This window comes from Myotis yumanensis, unplaced genomic scaffold (genome assembly GCF_028538775.1).
Source record: "Myotis yumanensis isolate MYYU_CA2020_CCGP unplaced genomic scaffold, mMyoYum1.0.hap1 SCAF_14, whole genome shotgun sequence".
Lineage (NCBI taxonomy): Eukaryota > Metazoa > Chordata > Mammalia > Chiroptera > Vespertilionidae > Myotis > Myotis yumanensis.
The window spans coordinates 44473186-44494708 of NW_027223765.1; the positions used below are offsets into that span (position 1 = coordinate 44473186).

At 38.6% G+C, this 21523-nt stretch overlaps 1 protein-coding gene and 1 pseudogene across 25 annotated transcripts in view; both read left to right on the forward strand.

Moving 5' to 3' along the window:
• Positions 1 to 20021, forward strand: part of LOC138992567 (programmed cell death protein 5 pseudogene) — a 28917-nt pseudogene extending 8896 nt beyond the window's left edge.
• SLMAP (sarcolemma associated protein) overlaps positions 1 to 21523 on the forward strand; it is a 169763-nt gene that overhangs the window by 10486 nt on the left and 137754 nt on the right. The window lies entirely within an intron of this gene.

Below are 21523 nucleotides of genomic sequence, written 5' to 3' on the forward strand. Positions count from 1 at the left end.
TTAAGAAGTACTAATAATAGTCATGGAGATACAAAGTACAGCATAGGGAATATAGTCAATAATATTCTAATAACTATGTATGGTGTCAGATGGGTACAAGATATTTTGGGATGATCACTTAAGTTATATAATGTCTAATCACTAAGGTGTACATCTGAAACTAATATAATACTTTATGTCAACTTTAATTGAAAAAAAAAAAGATTAAAAAATGTTTGGTTAAGCCGGGCTGGTGTTGCTCAGTTAGTTGAGTGTTGTCCTGTGCACTGAAGGGTCACTGGTTCAATTCCCATTTAGGGCACTTACCTGGGTTGTGGATTTAATACCTGGTTGGGGCACGAATGGAAGGCAACCAAACAATGTTTCTCTCTCACATCAATGTGTTTTGTTTTCTCTTTCAGCATGTCCTCAGGTGAGGATTAATAAAAAAAGATTTTTGGTTGTTGCTCCATTAATTTTTGGCACAATACTACAAACTCCATCAAAATCTGACTCTCGTTTCCTCTTTTTCAGCTCCATTTTCTATTATTCTTTTTTTTCTTTTGCCCCAAACTCTGTGCAGTAGCTTTGTAACAGTGCTGACTGTTTCCAGAATAATTGCCTTTTTTGCTGTTTTGTCTTGTTTCCCAGAAGGATCGTTCCCTTCATTCCTTAAGGCCCAGTTCCAATGTGAAAGCTTCCCTGACCCCCACTAACTGAAGAATTGATTGGGTCTTCCTCTGTACTCCCATAGAACTTTGTATATAATTTCATTATGGGATACAGACAACAAAATAACTATGATGCAAATATGTACTGTTGCCTTGCCAGATGTGAGCTCTTGAGAACAAGGGAATAGGTACTGCATAAATGTTTGAATGAGTGAAATGTGAACAATGGATCAGTTGGTATTTCTGCAAAACCTGAGGAGGGTCAAAGGGCAGAAGGTCATTCAAGTTAGTTCTTAATTTGGGATCATGAACTTAATTACCAATAAGTAGTATTTATATAAATCATGACTTATTGAGAACTTGTCATGTGCAAGACAGTTTGCTAAGTGTTTTTTGGTCATAGATAATCTGAGGTTGGTGATATTAATTTTTAACTATTGCAAATGTTTCTATTTTCATGCAAAATAATACTTTTATTTTAAGGATTTTATAATATTCAGAGTGCTTTCTTATTTCACTTGATCTGTATAACACACTTAGGAAGGTAGAGCAGCTACAGACCGGCTCCCTTTTATCCAAAAAGAGTTTGATGTTTAGAGGTTATTTGTACAAAATCACCTCTTAGGAACTATGGGAGTTGTAACCAGAATCTAGATTTTTTCTAAAATAAAAGCCAACTGCTAAGACATTTATTCTGAACTATCTCATTATGGGCTGAATAATTACTGTAATGAAAATCTGTCTTTTGCTCTCTTGAAAGTTAATCTAAGCTATTATTTTTGGAGTACATAACTAAAATGCTTGTTATATGACAGACGACTGGGAGAACCTGAGTTAATTATTTCTCTCGAGTTAACTAGCGTTTTTTAAACATTATCTACTATTTCTACTAATAAATATATTTTTTCTTAGATTTGCATTTAGGCAACTGATTTGGATTTGGGTGTTCATGCAAATGAATGAAACAGCTTTGGAAAAACTTGTTTGCTATGTACTTTTTTAACCCTTTTAAGAGAATAGCTGACAAATATAAATTTAAAAAGTAAAGTTTATGTAGCTACTTGAACACATGGAAGCTTGGTGATTAGTACTGTATCCTTTGTCAAATATACAGTTTGGGTTAGATTTTCATTTACAGACATATGAAACTTTGTTTCTTATTTATTTATATTAATGTTTTATCAATAATTTCAGACTTATAGTTTTACCTACATTTATAACTACTAACTTGTTCTAGTTGAGCTAATGAGCTAAACAGAAATGATTTTCCAATATAGACATTCAAGCTGTTATTTCTTTTCTTATTTTTAACTTTTATGTACTAATAACAGGAATACATTTCCATAAAAATTCAAGCAATAGGGAAATATAATGAGTGCGGATATGTCCTCCTTCACATAGGCAACTCCCATCCTCTTCCTTTCCTCCAAAAGTAAAAGTTGTTATTAGATTGTGATTTTCAGAACTTTTTGTGTATTTAACTATTAGGGATGAGGTAAAGAAACATACTTTTTTGTTGTTACTTTTTTTCATAAGTGATTAGATCATAATTTAAAATGTACTTTTTAGCTGATAATATCAAGTGAATTCTGGTAAGCTATTCTGAAATGTGTTAATATGCTCTAAGTTCTGACCAGCATCCAAATTGTTGTAAGATTAATAGTTATCATTTATTGAGCACTTACTAGGTGGTGTGCTAAGAGTTATCTCAATTAATCCTCACAGCAAACTTTTGAAGTAAGTAGTATTATCTTCAGCTTATAGATGAGATACAGATAGTGGTGGAGTCAGGATTTGAACCATCTGATTGCAAAATGCACACTCCTGACCTCTCTATTGTGTGCTATTCCAGCTCTCTTAGTCATTAATCTCATCACCATAGATCAAAAGAAAAAAATGCATTGAAATAAAATATTGTCTTTTAATGCTTAGATATTTTGGTAGTAAATCAGTATAGTTTTAGTTGAAGATCAGTTCCTCAAAAAAAGTATTTATCATTTAACATTTTACAAGTTGAATAAAAACACCTGTTTACATGTGAATATGGGTAGGGCAAAAGTAGGTTTACAGTTGTTCATATGGAAAATAACACAAAAATTAATAAATAATAATATAAGAATAAACATTTGCATACTCACAACTATAAACTTACTTTTGCCCCACCCAGTACATTAGAATATCACAGTTCAAATAATATAATATACTAAAAAAGGTACTTTTTTCTTTTGTTGGGTAATTTCTAAGTTTATTATGTATGGAGTTTGTGTTTTAAATGGAATATAATATATATATATTTCCACATAAGTAAATCTGATTTAGAAAAAGTTACTACATTTGTTTTTTTAACTGTTTAACTATAGAAATACTATATTATTAGATGCTAGTTACAAGATTCCTTCTGTTTTCAAAAATTCAGGTACAGGAGATAAGATCATATTGAATGCTACAAGTATAGGTATGGTAGTTATGCTTCTAGAATAAACAAAATTTGTAGTTCTGAACAATTCTATTCCTAGCTATAATAAACCAAAGAGAAATCAAAACATATGTCCACACAAAAGCTTGTATGACTATTCATAGCAGTTTTATTCATAATAGTAAAAAAAAAAAAAGTAGTAAGAACCCAAATGTCCATCAACTGATGAATAGATAAATAAAATGTGATATACCATATAATGGAATATTATCCTAATAAAGAGGTAATATGCAAATTGACCATCACTCCAACACAAAAGATGGCCGCCCCCATGTGGTCAAAGATGGCTGGCAGGGGAGGGCAGTTGGGAGGGACCAGGCCAGCAGGGGAGGGCAGTTGAGGCTGACCAGACCTGCAGGGGAGGACAGTTGGGGGGGACCAGGCCTGCAGGGGAGGGCAGTTGGGGGGATCAGGCCTGTAGGGAAGGGCAGTTGGGGGGACCAGGCCTGCAGGGAAGGGGAGTTGGGGAAGACCAGGCCTGCAGGGGAGGACAGTTAGGGGGGGACCCAGGCCTGCAGGGTAGGGCATTTAGAGGGGGACCCAGGCCTGTAGGGGAAGGCAGTTAGGGGGGGACCCAGGCCTGCAGGGGAGGGCAGTTGGGGGGGGGGGGACCCAGGCCTGCAGGGGAGGGCATTTGTGGGGTGGGAGACCCAGGCCTGCAGGGGAGGGCAGTTAGGAGGGGATCCAGGCCTGCAGGGGAGGGCAGTTAGGGGAGGACTAGGCCTGTAGGGGAGGACAGTTTGGGGGGACCCAGGTCTGCAGGGGAGGGCAGTTAGGGGGGGACCCAGGCCTGCAGGGGAGGGCAGTTGCGGGGGGGAGACCCAGGCCTGCAGGGGAGGGCAGTTAGGGGCAATTGGGCTAGCAGGGGAGCAGTTAGGCATTGATCAGGCTGGCAGGGGAATGGTTAGGGGTGATCAGGCTGGCAGGCAGAAGTGGTTAGGGGCAATCAGGCAGGCAGGCAGGCGAGAAGTTGGGAGCCAGCAGTCCTGGATTGTGAGAGGGATCCCAGATTGGAGAGGGTGCAGGCTGGACTGAGGGACAACCCCCCCCCCCCCCCCGCCACATGAATTTCATGCACCAGGCCTCTAGTTGAACAATAAAAAGGAATGAAGTAATGATACATGCTACAATTAGATGAACCTTGAAAATACTAGGATAAGTGAAAGAAGCCAGACATAAGGCCACATGTGGTATAGTTTTGTTTCTATGAAATGTGTGGGATAGGCAGATCAATAGAGTCAGAAAGTAGATTAGTTGTTGCCAAAGACTGGGAGTAAAGGAGTAATGGTTAATTTTATATATCAACTTGGCTAGGCCCTGGTATTCCATTTTTGGCCGAATACCAGTCTAGTTGTTGCTGTGAAGGTATTTTTAAATGTGATTAACATTTAAATCAGTAGATTTTGAGCAAGGCAGGTTACCCTCCAGAATGTGGGTCTCATCCAATTAGTTGAAGGCCTTAAGAGAAAAGACTGAGGTTCCCCTGAAGAAGGAATTCTGTCTTTAGAGAGTCATCATACTCAAGACTGCAACAACTCTTCTCTGTGTTTCTAGCCTGCTGGCTTGTCCTGAAGATTTCAGACTTGACAGTCCCCACAGTCACTTCAGCCAGTACTTTAAAATATCTTTCTGTCTCTGTGTCTGTCTCTCTGTCTTTTTCATCTGTTTCTCTGAAGAATCCTGGCTGATACAGGGAATGACTGCTAAATAGGTATGGATTTCTTTTTGGGGTGATGAAAATGTTATAAAATTGATTGTGGTGATGGTTGCACAATTCTGAGTTGTACACTTTTAATTGGTGAATTGTATGGTAGGTGAGTTATATCTCAAACAAGTTCTTATAAAAAATGAAATGTTAGATGGAGTAATAACTTAGTGAAAGCAGATTAGAGTGGAGGTAGAAGAGTGTAGAGCGAGTGTTCAAATGTGGGTAGGATTAACAGCAGTTTTTAAAAATATATATATTTTTATTGATTTCAGAGAGTAAGGGAAAAGGGGAGAGAGATAGAAACGTCAGTGATGAGAGAGAATCATCTATAGGCTGCCTCCTGCATGCCTCCAGTGGGGAAATTGAGCCTGTAACCCAGGCATGTGCTCCTGACCGAATCAAACCTGGAACCCTTCAGTCTGCAGGCTGACACTCTATCCACTGAGCCAAACCGGCTAGGACAACAGAGCAGCTTTTGAAGTACCTTTAGCTTAATTATTATTATTACTATTTTAAATATATTTTACTAGAGGCCCGGTGCACAAAAATTTGTGCACTCGGGGGGGAAGGAGGGGTCCCTCAGCCCGGCCTATGCCCTCTCGAAGTCTGGGACCCCTCGGGAGATAACGACCTGCTGGCTTAGGCCTGCTCCCGGTGGCAGAGGGCAGGCCCAATCCCTAAGTGCAGCCCCTGGTCGGGCTCAGAGCAGGGCTGATTGGGGAGTTGGGGCGCCGCCCCGTCATGCACAGAGCAGGGCAGATTGGGAGGTTGTGATGCCACCCTCAGTCACGCTCAGGATAGGGCTGATTGGGGGGTTGGGGCACCGCCCCCTGTCACACTTAAGGCAGGGTCGATGGGAAGGTTGTGGTGCCACCCCCTGTCACGCACAGAGCAGGGCCAATCAGGAGGTTGGGGCGCTGCCCCCTGTCACTCACAGAGCAGGGCCCATCACGGGGTTGGGGAACTCCCCCCTGTCACTCACAGAGCAGGGCCCATCAGGGGGTTGGGGAGCTCCTCCCTGTCACGCACAGAGTAGGGCCAATAGGGGAGTTGGGGCACCGCCCCCTGTCACACACAGAGCAGGGCGGATCAGGGGGTTTGGGCGCCACCACTGTCACACTCAGGGCAGGGCCGATGGGGAGGTTATGGCTCTACCCTGTCACACACAGAGCAGGGCCCGTGGAGGGGGGGGGGCAGGTTTGGGCGCCGCACCCTGTCACACACAGAGCAGGGCCGATCAGGAGGTTGGGGCTCCACCCCCTGTCACACACAGAGCCGCAGGGTGATCAGGGGGTTTGGGCGCTGCCCCCTGTCACGCTGATCTGGTGCCAGGAGGCCTCACTGCTCCGCTGATCCCAGTGCTGGGAGGCATATTACCCTTTTACTATATAGGATAGAGGCCTGGGGGCCGGCTGGTTTTCCCTGAAGGGTGTCCTGGATCAGGGTGGGGGTCCCCACTGGGGTGCCTGGCCAGCCTGGATGAGGGGCTGAGGGCTGTTTGCAGCTGGTCACACACCCTTCAGGGTGGGGGTCCCCACTGGGGTGCCTGGTCAGTCTGGGTGAGGGGCTGAGGGCTGCTTTCAGGCTGGCGGTTTTGACTGCTTTCAGGCTGGCGGGAAGCTCCCAACCACTCCTTTTTTTCTTTTTTTTTTTCTTCTGGGCCAGCTTTAGCTCTGGCTCTAGCTCTGAGGCTTCCCCTGCTGGTTTGTTTGCTGTTCTATAATCGAAACAATGTATAACTTCAGCTCTGAGATCCCAGCCGGCTATATTTGTTAGAATGTTTCAAACTGCCAGCTCAGAGGCCTGCAAGTCAGGTGGGGAACGTTGCAATCTGCAGTCACTGGAGCAAGGAAGCCTCCCTGCTCGCTTCAGTGCATGGCTGCCGGCCGCCATCTTGGCTGACAGTTAATTTGCATAAGGATACGCTGATTAGCCAATCAGAAGGGTAGTGGTCGTCCGCCAATTACCATGTTTCTCTTTTATTAGTGTAGATTGATTTTTTACAGAGAGGAAGGAAGAGAGAAAGATAGATAGAAACATCGATGAGAGAGAAACATTGATCAACTGCCTCCTGCACATCTCCTACTGGGGATGTGCCCGCAACCCAGGTACATGCCCTTGACCGGAATCGAACCTGGGACCTTTCAGTCCGCAGGCTGACGCTCTATCCACTGAGCCAAACCGGTTTCGGCACCTTTAGCTTAATTATTATCACTAATATCCTATTATGAATTGTCTTACTCTTGATTAGACTTTTGTTTTAACAAATTTAGTAGATGGAGAGTGTGCTTCCAATTTTGAAATAATTTGTTAACAGACACAATTTGGGTATTATTGAGAAAATGTAGTGCCGAAGTCTTAATGTGGGAGTTGAGAAATGGTTGGAAAAATACAGTTTAAAAGTCTCAGTCTGAACCTGAGAAGCTTAAGACATTAATTTTACTCACTATGAATCTTTTGTGTATGAAGGCACATAAAGTGCAATAAAATATTATTAGAACAAATGATGTTGTCTTGACCAGAAGAAAATGTTCATTTAAGTTATAGTTGAACTTAAACTGGGACCATTATGAATTCTTAATCTTTAACAAGTATCTGTCTCATGCTTGCAGTGCAGTGTAATGTCCAGTAGGTACGTAGCACTGAAAAATATAATTACAGTACAAGTAAGTCCAACAATAGAACTATCTGTGAATCATTGTTTCCAAGGAGCTAAGGGAGTGATGTATTCCTTCTCCCAGGATTGGGGGCAGAAAATGTGGAAGGAATGAAGAGGGCTTCACAGAGAAAGTTGTTTTTTAAGCTGCTGTTTGAAGAGTGAGTAGGGCTTTGCTAACTGGATAAAAAAAGAGCAAGGCATTCCAGCCCAAGGGAACAGTATGTGCTTAAGACATAAAAGCCTAAAAGAGAATGATGTATTTTGGGAAATACAAACCCAGATGTTAACAGAATTGGGAAGGGGAAAACAGAGCTGATATCAAACCTTTGGGGGTAGTTGAACATCATTGACAGAAGGCATAGGGGAGGCAATATGGCTAAAAGCTTAAAGGTTCTGGAGTTAGACTACCTGAGTTGAAATCCTGGCTTCACTGCTTACCAGATGTGTGACCTTGGGGAGTCTCTATTACTCAGTTTTCCTCATTTGTAAAAGGAGGCTAATACCTCAGGATTGTTGTAGAGATTTAATGATAATTCATGTATAGCAGTTAGCAGAATGCCTGGCACAGAATAAGTACTCAATAACTTGTGGTTATTATAATTTTTCTTTATTTTTTTGTTGTTGGTGTACTTACATAGTAAAGCCTGTGTGCTTATTTTCCATCAATGTGCTTTTTCATTGTTAAAAAAACTTTTATTCTTTGACTCTGGTAGGATGGCTGAGTTTGTTCTAGTGTTGTCCGCACATCAAAAGGTTGTGGATTTGATTTCCAGTTCGGGCACATGCCTAGGTTGCGGGTTTGATGTATTGATGTTTCTCTCTCACGTTGATATTTCTCTCTCTGTGTGTCCCCCTTCCACCCCCCTCTTCCTCTAAAAATCAATAAAAAACATATCTTTGGGTGAGGATTAAAAGAAAGGTTACCTTCTTTGAATATCTGTCTTTGGAGTGTGTGTAAAAACAGTTCAAATAGCCCTGGCTGGTTTAGCTCAGTGGATGGAGTGTTGGCCTGCAGACTGAAGGGTCCCGGGTTCAATTCCAGTCAAGGGCACATGCCCGGGTTGTGAGCTCGATCCCCAGTAGGGGGCGTGCAGGAGGCAGCTGATCAGTGATTCTCTCTAATCATTGATATTTCTCTCTCTCTCTCTCCTCTCTAAAATCAATAAAAATAAATAAAAAGTATTTTTTAAAAAACAGTTCAAATAGTCTTATAATTAATATCTGTTATCCATTTTTTATTTTAAATGTTTATTTTTTATAATGTTATATGCAATAATCATTAATATTTCAAGAAAAACAATTTTAAATATAATAATGTTACATGCAGTAAACACTAATATTTCAAGAAAAGATTTTAAATATAAATATAATAATATTACCAAAAGTGTACTAACATAGTATAATATCACAAAAGTTGTAGGAAATATTAAAAATTTGCAAATAACAGGATTACTTCTATTATATTCTAAAATTCTAGAGGCCCAGTGCATGAATTCATGCACCAGTGGGGTCCCTAGGCCTGGCCTGCGGGATGGGGTCGAAACCGGCTCTCTACCATCCCCTAAGGGGTCCTGGATTGCGAGAGGGCGCAGGCCAAGCTGAGGGACCCCACTGGTGTACGATTGGGGCCGGGGAGGGATGTGGGAGGTCGGCCAGCCAGGGAGGGACTGTGGGAGGGCTCCAGGGCATGTCCGGCCCATCTTGCTCAGTCCTGATCGGCCGGACCCCAGCAACAAGCTCACCTACTGGTCTGAGCGTCTGCCCCCTGGTGGTCAGTGCACATAATAGCAAGCGGTTGAGTGGCTTTAGGATATCATTAGCATATTACACTTTGATTGGTTGAATGGAAGACTCAACAACTGGACACTTAGCATATTAGGATTTTATTATATAGGATTTTTCTCTGGCTCTATTTTTGTTCATCAGTTTATGTTGTTCATTATATTCCACAAATGAGTGAGATCATGTAGTATTTATCTTTCTCTGACTGGCTTATTTCACTTAGCATAGTGTTCTCCAGGTCCATCCATGCTGTTGCAAATAGTAAGAGTTCCTTCTTTTTTACAGCAGTATAATATTCCATTGCATATATGTACCACCGTTTTTTAACCCACTCATCTGCTGATGGGCACTTAAGCTGTTTCCAAATCTTAGCTGTTGTTATCCATTACTACAAAGTTTGTATAGTTTCCTTGTTAAAAGCAATAAAAATCAGTAGCATACTTGCCTCGCATTACTTGAAGATTTAGCATGAAAGGAGTTGAATAAGTTTTATGACAAGAATCTAGTCAGTCAATCAGGAAGTATGTAAAAGAGCTAATATTAGGCAACACAGGCATAATGAAGGTGTTAAGATGTTATTTCAGTCTTTAAAGAGCAAAAGCTAACCCCCATAAACAATTAGGGAAGAATTATGTTCTAAATGGAATTAAGAGCTCTATGTGATTAAGATTAGGGAAGGCTTGTTTGTTTGGAAGGGGGACTTAAATTGGACCTTGAAAATTTAGGGTAGAAAATAATAGGAATCCTTGGTGTAAGGAGGTTTGCATAAAAAGGCATAAGCCCAGAGGATAGTCAGGAGGCAATTGTATGTTAAGGAGCCGTATTACTACATTGATCAAATAGTTTAGATTACTAGTAAATGATAGAGGTAAACCTGAGTAAGGCTTCATTTCAGGAAAGTTGTACAAGGGTTAAGGTACAAGGGTTGATGGGGAAATAAGCCAGAAACCTTTGGGAACCAAGGCACAAATCTGGGAGTAAGAATCCTGGATTTGCAACTTTGGGGAAAGCCATGCCTCCCCTTAATCCATTCAGATAACCCTGTTTAATAACTAAACTAGTATGTTCTAATAGTAGATTATGAAACACCCATCTGCTTTAATATGCTGACTTCATATTTGGGTGATTGGAAAATGATGAAGCTTGGATTCATAGGTATAGTTAATAGACAAGATTCAAAGGTTTCAAACTATGGTTTCTTATTTTCAAGATTGTTTCTTGACATATTGAAAGATTATGCCTGTGTGCATCATTTTAAGATATATATATATATATTTAATATTTTTTTAAAATGTATTTCAGAGAGGAAGGGAGAGGGAGAGAGAGATTGAAACACCAAAGATGAGAGAGAATCATTGATCGGCTGCCTCCCGCATGCACCCACTGGGAATTGAGCCGCATTTGCCTTGACTGGGAATCGACCTATGACCTCCTGGTTCATAGGTCAGTGTTCAGCCACTGAGCCATGCTGGCTGGGCAAGGTATATTTTTTGTCAGTCATTTTTAATTATGGAATAAACTCATTTAAATACTATAATTTTGAGTGAAGAATGGAAGTTACAAGGATAATGATGAATAAAATATTGCATGAGAATGTTCAAGTCAGAGACAGGTATTAAGTGATAGGTACATCAGAATTTCAGTTAAAATATATTTTAAAACACAAGACTTATGTAGTAGTCCTAGTTTTGCCATTTTATTTATTTATTTTTAGGGAGATACTCTTTTTAAAAAATACTATATATATTTTATTGATTTCAGAGAGAGATAGATAAACTGAAAATTGATCTGTTGCATCTAGTCTTGCCATTTCAAATTGACACTCTAAGCTGAGGTTTTTGTTCATAATTGTTACTTGTGTGCAGGTAGAGTTGTCAGATAAGCATCAATAAAGTTTATTGGCATTATACTTGGATTTAATAGTTCTCCCTACCCCTTGCCAGTGACCTGATTTGAGAGTTGTATCAAAAATTTATCTTTGTTTTAGCTGCAGCTATTTGTTTTATTTATTTTTATTTATTTATTTTTAAAATTCTCACCTAAGGACATCTTCATTGATTTTTTAGAGAGAGGGGAAGAGAGAGAGGAAAGAGAAAGGAGAGAGGGGGAGAGAAAGAGCGAGAGTGAGAGTGAGAGAGAGAGAGAGAGAGAGACAGACAGACAGACAGACAGACATCAATTTGTTTTTTCACTTACTTATGCATTCATTGATTGATTGTTATATATGCCCTGACCAGGGATCGAATCTACAACTTTGGCGTATCAGGATGACCATCAACTGAGCTACCCGTCCAGGGCCTCAATATTATTTTGTATTAGTTTCACTTGTACAACATAGTGGTTACACATTTATATAATTTACGGAGGGATTCCCCCTTCACCCCCCAATAATTGTAGTACCCACTTGGCACCATACATATGACTTATGTAATATTCTGAGAGGAATAGTTAATAATGTTATTTATCTCACCTAACCTGTCAACTTTCTTTTGCTTTTGAATTTTGAGTTTCTGGTTGTCAGAGTTAGACTGGATACATCTTAATTAGGTATGACCCTAAGCAGTGCAAGCACACAGAATAAAAATCTATATGATGTTAATGTGTGTTTTAAATGGTTATTTTTATTATATTTTTCATTTTCTGTTGCTGTCACATGCAAGTTTTGCATTAATCTGTAGTTTTTATTTGTTGGCCATTTTAAGTATGGCTATTTTTGGGTAAATTCTGGATTTTGTTGTTATTCTAAATCAGAATTAAGTGAAGGTTTAATGTTTCTTCATGAAATTTTATTGTCATGATCCTCACCAATTTATTCCTTCTCTTAATATTTTGAAATTAGATCTTGTTTATCACAAAACTTAATCCTTGATTATATATTATTCTGGCCCTAATTAGCCTGTAAGCTTCTTAAAGGTCACTCTAATAGCTTATGCTGCCATGTAGCTCTATAATAAAGGTACAGTGCCCAGTATTTAGTAGGTAGTTAAAAATTTGTTGCCAAACACACTACCGTTCTCTAAAGAAATTACAGTGGGGCCTTGACTTACGAGTGTCCTGACTAAGGAGTTTTTTGAGATACCAGCTGTGTCTCAGCCAATTTTTTGCATTGAGTTGACAGAGTAATTTGAGTTAACGAGCTCCTTAACGAGCTCGGTCTCGGAACGAATTAAACTCGTAAGTCAAGGCCCCACTGTATAGGAGTACTAACTTAAAAAAACCTGTCTTTGCCCTAGCTGGTTTGGCTCAGTGAATAGGGTGTTGGCCTGCGGACTGAAGGGTCCCAGGTTCGATTTTGATCAGGGGCACATGTCCGGGCTGTGGGGCATGCAGGAGGCAGCTGATCAATGATTCTCTCTCATCATTTTTGTTTCTATCTCACTTTCCTCTCTGAAATCAATAAAAATATATTTTAAAAAACACACACAAAAACCTGTCTTTTTTTGAAAAAGCCTCTTAGAAGATAATGTAGAATACGTTTATGGCCTTGGGGTAGAGAAGAATAGTAAGTAATTCACAAAAAGCACACATTGAAGTAAAAGACTGATAAATTTAGATATATTAAATTTAATTTTAAAATTAAAATAGAATGAAAAGTGAAGAAAAACACAATAGAAAGATATTTATAATACACATCACGTGCAAAGGATTAGCATCCAGAATATAGAAAAGACTTGTCCAAATTAGTAAAAAGTGCAATTTAAAAATGGCCAAAAGACACACAAATAAGAATTATAAGAATGGACAGTAAACAAATACAATACGTTCAACGTAACTAGGCAACTGTAAACTTAAACCTTGAGACACCATTTATACTCATTCACCATGTTGGATAATATCAAGTGTGGGTGACACTGTAGAGCAATAGGGACTTTCATGTTCTGTTGTTGATATGATTAGTTTTATTGATTGATTTTTGAATGTACATTTCTAGGTTTGATTTGTTTACATTTTGTTAAGAATTTTTGCATCTCTGTTCATGATAGATTAGTCTTTAAAGCTTGTTAAAATTTACCAATGAAGCCATCTGGATCTGTTTGTATTTTATTTTGTTTTTGGTGTTTTTTTGTATGTGGAAAGTTTTAAACTTTAAGGCATTTTTTAAAATAGATACAGGCTTTTCATGCTATTTAGTTCTTTTCCAGTTAATTTAGGTAGTTTGTATCTTTTTAAAAAAAATATCTATCTACCTATTTCTTTATTTTTAATATATTTCTTTTATTGATTTCAGAGAGGAAGGGAGAGGGAGAGAGACAGAAACAGCAATGATGAGAGAGAATCATTGATTGGCTGCCTCCTGCACGCCCCCACTGGGGATTGAGCCTGCAACCTGGGCATGTGCTCTTGGACGGAATCGAACCTGGGACCCTTCAGTCTGCAGGCCAACACTCTATCCACTGAACCAAACCGGCTAGGGCAGGTAGTTTGTATCTTTTTAAGAAATGTGTCTATTTCATTAAGTCAGATTTTTTAGCATAAAATTAATCATAACATTACCTTGTTATCCTTTTACTATCTATAGAATCTGTAGTACTGTCACATCCTCATTTCTAGTATTGGTAATTTGTATCTTTTTTTCTTTGTCACTTTGACTAGTTGTTTTTTTTTTAAATATTTTTTATTGATTTTTTACAGAGAGGAAGGGAGAGGGATAGAGAGTTAGAAACATCGATGAGAGAGAAACATCAATCAGCTGCCTCCTGCACGTCCCCCACTGGGGATGTGCCCGCAACCAAGGTACATGCCCTTGACCAGAATCGAACCCGGGACCCTTCAGTCCGCAGGCCGACGCTCTATCCACTGAGCCAAACCGGCCGGGGCTTGACTAGTTGTTTAAAGAATTATCTTTAATAGATTTTTCTCTATTTCTTGTTTTTCATGGATTTCTATTCTTTATTATATTCTTCTTACTGCTTAGTTTGGGTTTAATTTCCTCTTCCGTTTTCTAGTTCCATAAATTGAAAACTTCAGATCATGGAGTTAAGACATCTCTTCTAATAAAAGCATTTTATGCTATGATATAATTATTTTGATAAATAATTTGACATTTTTATAATGTTAAATCTGTGTGTACCAGCAGTTCTTCACTTAGGTATATATTCTAGAAAAACTTTTTTTTATCTGCATTGGGAGACATGTTCAAGCTTGTTTAATAGTAGCATTTTTTATGGTAGTAAAAAAAATGGAAATAATCCAGATACAGTGGGGCCTCGATTTACAAGTTTAATTCGTTCCGAGACTGAGCTCGTTAAGGAGCTCGTTAACTCAAATTACTCTGTCAACTCAATGCAAAAAATCGGCTGAGAGACAGCTGGTATCTCAAAAAACTCGTCAGTCGGGACACTCGTAAGTCAAGGCCCCACTGTATACGTCCATTGACAGGAATATGTAAACACTTCTGTTAATATACACCATGAAATACTGTACAGGAATGAACACAAATTAACAACAGCTGTATTTATTTGTTAGATGAATCTCCGAAATGTTAAATGAAAAAAACAAGTTGTAAAGAAATACTTAAACTATGATGCCAGTTAATATAAAATTTAAAAAGCACAAAATTATTCATAAATCTGTTTTACTACATATACAGTAATTAAATGGTAAACATATTTCCTTATGAGAGAGGCAGAGAGTGAATATAAAAATACCTAAATTTGGCATAATATGTGCTGGAAAGTGTTAAATACTTTACAAATACATACTTATTTAATTCACATAGTTATATGTGAAGCAGGCATATATTTATTATCATTTATAAATAAAGGAACTTATAAGTAAGGATTCAGAAAACATTGACTTTTCCAAATCACACTGCTAATAGATGGTAAACCTTCTAATCAAACCCATGCAGTCTAACTCCAGAGTCTGCACTCTGAACCATTAAGCCATACTGCTTGCCCAGATGGGAGGAGTATGGGGCTTCTGAATCTTGGTGTTAGTTAGGTACATGGATGTTTGTTTTATTATTCTTTAGTTCTTATTATTGTTTTTATTTTTATATGTATGAACTATTTAGTTAAAATTTTTAAAAGAAAACAATGGTCAATCCATCTGAAATGGAATATAAGAAACAATTCCTTAAACTATATCCCAAATGGAAGTTTAGGAAGTCAACACCATTAATTTTCTCTAACATATTTTCTAGATATTAGTATATTATGAAATATTTAAAAACTGAGATAGATGATATGTTATTAATATCTTGACCTGGGTGGTAGTTACACCCTGTGTTCACTTAGGGTGATTCACCAACTTGTACACTTTTGATTTGTTCACTTCTTTGTAGTATTCTACACTTCAGTAAATTCTTTACAATAAAAATATCAAAGAAGTTTTTTAAATTCCAGAGATTTTTTTTTTTATTGCACCTGCATTATGTCTTTGTTGGGATGATTGTAAGGGAATTATAAGATGAGTTATAAAGTAAGGGGCTAACTTTGATGTTCTTTTTCATCGGAAAGTCTATAAAAAGAATGAGGAAATATTTTGTCAGGTAACAAAACATTACAACAAACAAGGAACAGCACAATATATAAAATAATCTACCTTTGTGCAAAGGGGGCGGGAGTAGGAAACTATATTTGTTATTTATGCATGAAGAAGTTTGGAAAGATACATAAGGAATTAGTAACTGTGGTTACCTGGGAGTGAGATAAGGTGGAGGCTGGGTTGATATGACATAAAGATGGCAGAAAAGCTTTTCGGTATATAGAAAGTCCCCAAATCACAATGGTTTAACTTAGGATTTTTCAACTTTACGATGGTACAAGATGAAATGCATTCAGTAGAAACTGTACTTCAAATGTTAAATTTTGATTTTTTTTCTGGGGCTAGTAATATACAGTACAATATTCTCTTGTGATGCTGGGCAGTGGCAGCAAACTGCAGCTCCCAGTCAGGCAGGCAGTCACAAGGGTAAACCAATAATCGACAGTGTGTTCATTGTGTTAAATGATTTTGCCCAACTGTGTGTTAATGTAAATGTTCTGAGCACATTTAAGGTAGGCTAAACTAAGCTAAGCTAAGCTATGCTATGATGTCGAGTAGGTGTATTAAATGCATTTTGATTTACAATGTTTTCAGCTTATGGTGATGGGTTTATTGGGATGTAACCCCATTGTAAGTCAAGGAGCATCTGTGTATCCTATATAATAAAGAGGCAATATGCAAATTAACCCTCATGCTTTCATAAGATGGCTGCCTATAACCAGGCCGGCAGGGGGATTAGTGAGGGATGACCAAATGACTGAACAAGTAGGCTGTGTGAGGTGACCAGGCCGGCAGAGGGGTTAATGAGGGACAACCAAACGACTGATCAGCAGGCTGCGTGGGGTGACCAGGCCGGCAGGGGCGGGCAGTAAGGGGCGATCAGGCCGGGGGGGGGGGGGGGGGAGAGCAGTTAGGGGCGACCAGGCAGGCAGGCAGGTGAGTGATTAGGAGCCAGCAGTCCAGGTTGTGAGAGGGATGTCTGACTGCCGGTTTAGGCCCTAAACCGGCAGTTGGACATCCCCTGAGGGGTCCTGGATTGGAGAGGGTGCAGGGTGGGCTGAGAGGACCCTCCCCTATGCACAAATTTCGTGCACCAGGCCTCTAGTATAATATATTTATAGTGGAATATGCCTGGGTGTTGTATTATAGAGGAGGAGCATCTAATTCAATCTCTCAGTTTATGCTAGTTATACTGTGGTAATAACCTTAAGACCTCAGAGTTTTGTAACAACAAATATTTATTTCTTGTTCATGTTACATGTTTAGATAGATGGCAGCACCATCCACAGTTGTTCTCCTTTCTGGAATTCAGCCAAAAGGAGCAGTTCCTATCAGGGACATGTTCTAGTGGTAGAAGGAAAAGTGCTATGCAGAGTCATGGAATTACAGTTAAAGCTTCTGCTCAGAAATGGCACAAGTCACTTCCACTCACATTTCATTGGCCAAAGCAAGTCACAACCCAGGCATGTGCCTTGATCTGGAATCAAACTGTGACCACTCAACCACTTTGGCCTGGCAAGTGTTGTTCTTATGAGAGATAAAGACTATATCATTTATACAATACTTGATATCTTTTGTGAATAACTGTGACATTGAGTTATGAGGTTTAGTCATGGTGGTTTAAAAAATATATCACTTTCATTTACTTTATTTTGTCTATTCATCTGCTTTGTCAGAGACTGATTTCTACATCAATTATATTTTCAAATAAAACACTAGTATATATTAGTTCATAGGGTCAAACATTCGGATATTTAAAATAGTGACATAGAGGCTATGGGAGGTAACTTAGAGTGGGCTGGAGTGGGGTGTGGCTGTTCCACCCAGAGGGTCACAATTGGTGGAGGAGCTGGAAGCTCTGTGGAAGCAGAGGCTGGCCAAGCTGCAGGTAAAGCATGGGGATCCTGGCAATGCAGCACAACAGGAAGCAAAGTGCAAAGAAGCAGAAATGAGAAACAGGATCTTAGCCCAAGTTCTGGATCAGTCAGCTGGGCCTGGTTTAGTAATTTAGCACTTCTAAAGCCCTAAAAAACTAAAGGAGTAGAGAATTACCTTATACAGATGGCAAGATATGGACAACTAAGTGGGAAGATAGCAGAACAAGGTTTAATGGAAATCCTTGAAAACGTAAGCCAACAAACAGAAAAGAAAGTGACAGTTAAATTCAATAGAAGAAAAATAATGGACTCTGATGAAGATGATGATTATTGAATTTAAGATGCTTAGACATTGGAACTTAATGGAACAGTTCCAGGACAGATAATACTTGGCAGTTAAGATCTGATTGAATGTTTACTTTGCTTATTGTTTATATACCTTTAGAAAAATAAACTTGCTGTGTAAAATAGAAATAAAAAGGTAAAGAAAATAAAATCGTGACATAAATTACATAGCATTTGCTTATTGAGCATCTCTTTATTAAGCATCTGCTATGTGGCATATTTGCTAACTGAGAGGGATTCAAGAGTGAAAAAATATCTCTGCTTTTAGGGATTCTGCATAAATGGACATGTCTACAAAAAATTACAATGAAGTGAAATAATGTCTAAGAGAGGTACTATAAAGTACGGTAGAAATGTTGAGGATGGAATGATCAATTGATAAGATGATGAAGGAGGGAATAGATAGAATGGCATCTCTGGGTAACTGAAACTAGTCTTAAAAGAAGAGTAGGATTTTAGCATGCAAATGAGAGGAAAGTACATTTTAGGCAGCACTAACAAATAGCATGAGTAATAGCATGAAGGAATAAAAATAGGTGTCTTGTTTGAGAACTTTTGAGTGATTTTTGTGTGACATATGAGGGAAGGGACAGAAGATGAGGAAGAAAGGTAAATTTAGGATCAAGTTTTGAAGGATTTTAATGTCATGCTGCTTTCTCCTTTAAAACAGTGGTGAGGAGTTGCAAAACATTTTAAAGTAATAGAATCACATGTTTAGATCTTTGCTTTTAGAGCAGCAAAGTGTGTGTGTGTGTGTGTGTGTGTGTGTGTGTGTGTGTGTATGTATACATATATTAATTTCAGAGTGGCAGGGAGAGGGAGAGAGAGAGAGAAACATCAATGATGAGAGAGAATCATTGATCGGCTGCCTCCTGCAGGCCCCACACTGGGGATTGAGCCCGCAACCCGGGCATGTGCCCTGACTGGGAATCAAACCGTGACTCCTGGTTCATAGTTTGACACTCAACCACTGAGCCATGCTGGATGGACTAGAGCAGCAATCTTGGTGATAATGTGTAAGACATTGGAATTGTGCCTAGAGACAAGGAGACCCAGTAGAATGATATAGAAGAAAGGCCAGTTAGAAATTTCTGGATAGGGAGAGACAGATTTTAGACTCATCACCAGTGTAGTGAAGGCTGTAGGAAATACACTACCAGGGAAGTTTGTACATCTCTAGAGGCTAAGGAAGAACCCTGGGGATGATCAATATTTGAACAGCTGGCACGGAGAAAGAAAACAAAGTTGGAAAACCGGCCAGAGAAATAAGAGGACCAGGAAAGATTGGATTTGTGAGGTACAGGGCAGGGGAGAGTTTTTGAGAAGGTACTTATTAGTAGCATTCAAGGGCTGAGAATAGTCCTTGGGTTTGACAGGTAAGTCTCATCAGTGGCTTGAGTGCTTTTCAGTGGAGTGATGGGTATGGAAGCTACTGTCACTGGGTTAAGAAGCTGTGAGTGCCTTGGCTGATGGCTCAGTGGTTAGAGCATCAAAGGGTAGAGGATTTGATTCCCGGTCAAGGGCACATACCTGGGGTGTGAATTGCTTAGGAGGCAACCAGTCTCTCACATCTATGTTTTTTTCTCTCCTCCCTCCTCCCCTCTCTGAAAAGCAGTGGGGAAAAAATATCCTCAGGCTGTGAGTGCCCTGGTTGGTGTGGTTCAGTTGGTTGAGAGTTGTCCTGTGCACAGAAAGGTTGCCAGTTCAATTCCCGGTCAGGGCACATGCTCAGGTTGTGGGTTCAATCCCTGGTAGGGGGCATGCAGGAGGCAGCCAATCCATGTTTTGCTCACATTGTTTTTTCTCTCTCTCCCTTCCTCTTTCTCTAAAACTCAATAAAATACCTTAAAAAAAAATAGAAGGCTGTGTGACAGCTCTGAAAGTATTTGAATTGGATGCGGAGGTGTAACTAAGGGCATTTCCTTCCACATAAAAGATATGTGTATGTAGACTTCATTGATGATAATTTGTTGTTTTTTTCTCCAGTTTTAATTGTTGTTACTTTTAAGGAGTCTACTGGTTCCTCACATGTGTGGGATGGGGTGGGGTGGGGGAGAAGTGGGATGAGAAAAGCCATATAGGTTAGGCACTCCCTATCCATATTAATTTCTCAATACGTAGACTTAAATGTAAATTGAAATCTTATTGTGTTAAATATAATTTGTGGAAATGGGATGTGAGTCACAGATTTCAAAAAGATATAGAAATGTTAAAACTTTGAAATTCTGCAAAAATTAGAAATTTAGTAGTCACTGATATATTCCCTAGTACTTTTTTGATGTCCTGAGTTTTTAAGTTGTGTGTGTGTGTGTGTGTGTGTGTGTGTGTGTCTAAAGAATATGAATGAGAGTCTCTCTGAGAACTGCTTAATCTGGGAATGATATTCAATGAAAGGGTTAATGTTTTAGTATCCATCCTGACAAACAACTAACAATTCAAAAATGGTTATGGGAACTTACAAACTAATGTTAAAAAAAAAAGTGAAACATCATGGTAAAATTTGAATATTTTTGCAGTGAGAGATACATTTTGTGGATTATCAAATTCTCTTGCTTAATTTTTTGTTACATGGTCACTTATTTTCTATTTATAAACTTTATAATAGTTTTTTAGTTTTGCATTCTTGTTTTTGTGGTAGGTGCTGAATATATGACTATTAAAATGTACTTTTGACATTAAGTAAAAAGGAAGATAGCAAACAATTTCCAATTAAACATGTAAGACTAATAATTCCTCTGAATTTATACTATATAAAATGAGATCATGTATGTATTTAAAAATTCACTCTAAATTTAATAGAAAAACATAGTTAAGTTACTTTGGAGCAAAGAGGTCAAATAAAATATTTTCTATTTCAGAGATTTATATCCATGAATGTAAAGATAAAAAAGATATACTGAGATATATATTTAAATACATTTTATGAGTTCTGGGATAGAAAAAACTTACTTTGAGCAGGAGTTAGGGGAAGAAGGAGATTTTAGAATGGCTTTTTATGAGATTGGCCACTGTGTATAGCAGCAGTCTTACTTTAAAAAAAGAGTAACATTTTATTTTGCATGTGTTACAGTTCTGAACCTTACTACTCTTTTACTTGCACAATGTTTTCTATTGTAAAGCATGTATGTCAAAACCCAGAATCTGCGTTGTCACTTCCTTATTATAATTCCGGCTCTGCTCAGATAACATGCCTGAAACATTGTAAATTTCTCAGGGTTTTGAAAAACAGTTTGAGAACGTAAGAAAAGTTAAGGTATGCTTAATTTTCTAAGTTATAAATATTTAAAAATTTATTTCAGTATTATCAATATAATTTTCAAAAAACTATCAAATGAACTCCTATATCAACAGAAAACTCCAAAAATTGATTATTTTTGGAATGGCATTTAAATTTGCTCAGATTAAGTACTTAAAATTTGTAATTTTAGTGAGTAACAGAGATCTCTTATACTTGAATTTATGTCCTTTACTAAACTTTGACCCATATAAAGACATCTATATTTATTAATGGAAAGCAAAAATTTAATCTCAAATTTT